We start from the raw sequence: 2,543 nt of genomic DNA on the forward strand, positions 1-2,543 counted from the left end.
GTGGAAAAAGATGAAAATATTCTCTGCCCGGCCCTCCTCCGGGGGAGGGAGTGGTGTGCTTACCATCTCCTGAAGAGCACGTCCCTCCACCTCTGGTTTGCACGTCTCCGGGCCTCTTGCTGTTTTCGCTTGCCACCAGGTTTGGCGGGGGCCTGGACGGGCGGGGCGGCTGCCCTGCGACCGGCTCCACGGCACAGATTTGCTGGAGGCCGCAGGAGCGCTGCTCTTGTTTTGGCGGTGGCAGGGGGGGCCGCCCTCGGCGATGGCAGCAGCTGCACGCCGGGGCAGGATGTACCTGTTGGCCTCAGTCTGCTTTGGTCAGCGGAGAACCGCTGGGCAAGTTCTCCACCGTGTCGCCGACAGGCCGGCCTGGGACACGGGGGCGTTCAAGAATCGTGTCTTGTCCGTCTCGCGCATGTCAGCCAGTCACAGCCAGAAATGGCGCTCCCGGGCCACCATAGTGGACATCGCACGACCCAGAGACCACGCCGTAACCTTCGTCGCTCGTGGCGCGAGGTCCGGTTCCGACCCGGTTCTTCGGGTCATGCTTCATGCCCAGGCACGAGAGGCAGCGATCGTGACCATCACCCAGTGCCAGGTAATGACCGCATCCAGAACGCCCGGGTGATACGTTGTCTAAAGCAAGACCCACATCATCTTTACAACGACGTCACGTCAAGTTTGCCAAGCAACGTCGTCTTTAAAAAGACGCACCCAAAATTGCTCTTTTAGGGGAAAAAGCTCTTTTAGCGTGCTGAGGCACACAGGGGAGATGATCATCTGCAACACAAACAGGGGGTAGTGCAACCTGATGTGTGCAACCCACTCGACACGGGAAACCACCACCGCTGAAGCGCCGTACCGCCAACATGAAGAGCTCTCCAAGAGCGCGCTGAACTCGTTCAGTCTTCTTCTCTCAGTAGAGTAGTCAGGAGCAGAACGATGTGATCGCTCGGCTCCGAAGCGAAAAGCTGAATATGCGCTGCATCTGCTGCCTACTTATACTCACGCTGTGATCAGCAGCAGCTGGATGCAATAATCGCATGCCAATGTAGTAATACATTATTATAAGTTTACACCACTGATCTATAATAGAGATCTGGATTGCTCATGATGATATAGAAGTGAAGCCACTGCGCCGTCATATTGATATTCCCTAGTGCTCTTATATATTCTGTTGAATTAACAGTAAATCATACAATTTTTATGATAAAACCATCAAATGATTCAGCTTTTTTATATCTGAAGTATCCCTGTACATTCTTACAACACAAACGTGCTTCATAAAAAAGGTTGTAACGAATCAGCTCATGGGAAATATGAATAATTAACCATAACTAGTTATAATTAATTATGAATATTTTAGATCTGCTGTAGATATTTAGCTGACCTCTCAGGGTCAACTGTCTTGTCAATTCTAAGAACGTTAATTTCCTGGTTAAGGGAAATAACTTTCTTACTGTACAATTCTACAAAGCTTGTAGCGTAAATCTGCATGATTAGCACACAGGGGAGATGATCATCTGCAACACAAACAGGGTGTAGTGCAGCCTGATGTGTGCAACCCACTCAACACGGGAAACCACCACCGCTGAAGCGCCGTCCGCCAACACGAAGAGCTCTCCAAGAGCGCGCTGAACTCGTTCAGTCTTCTTCTCTCAGTAGAGTAGTCAGGAGCAGAACGATGTGATCGCTCGGCTCCGAAGCGAAAAGCTGAATATGCGCTGCATCTGCTGCCTACTTATACTCACGCTGTGATCAGCAGCAGCTGGATGCAATAATCGCATGCCAATGTGCATTGGTTCGTTTAGTTTACACTCGAAGTAGATTGGTCCCTTTAAGCGAGATCCCAATTTCGTCGGTCATCCGACGTGACATCGGGAGTGACCGACTGAAAGGGAACATAGTCTTCTTTTTAACGAAATACCAATGGTTATATAGGCTAATTATGCATTCTTTATAACAAATTGTTTACCATATTCGTCATTCTTTTAAGCAGACATATTTATTTTTATAAATACGTTTAGATTAATCTTTAGGGCTACTAAAGTTTTTCAGTCAAGAGCAGTGTGTGATTTTCTGTCTTTCTTTTGTTGCTTGATTAATATCAATGACTCAGACAATAGCAACTAAATTAGGCTGCTCTCCCTTTAAAACCAAATGCACAGCTGCAATGGATGCAATGTACTGATACACGTTCTCCCTACTGTTTACGTTCACTTAAGATGTAATCCACTGTGTTTACGTGAATACTCGTCAAAACGGACAATTCAACATAATTTTGTGTGTAATTCTCCGTTCATGCGACGCGAAAGAGTACTAGCGCGCTGTGAGACACGCTTTCTGTGTGTGTAACGTTATGCTTCAGTGTCTGCGCTCAGAAAACCGGACCGAATTGAGTTCTCTCTTGTGTCGTCAGATTTATCCATATGTCTGCTCTTCTCTTACTCCCACATATTGACATTTCTGAACATTTTATGAGACGTGCAGCAAGTGTATTTTAGCTTATGTTCCACTGGTTCATGTACGCATAACCTCCTAAC

The sequence above is a fragment of the Sinocyclocheilus grahami genome, unplaced genomic scaffold (assembly GCF_001515645.1).
Source record: "Sinocyclocheilus grahami isolate Dianchi unplaced genomic scaffold, SAMN03320097.WGS_v1.1 scaffold686.1, whole genome shotgun sequence".
Lineage (NCBI taxonomy): Eukaryota > Metazoa > Chordata > Actinopteri > Cypriniformes > Cyprinidae > Sinocyclocheilus > Sinocyclocheilus grahami.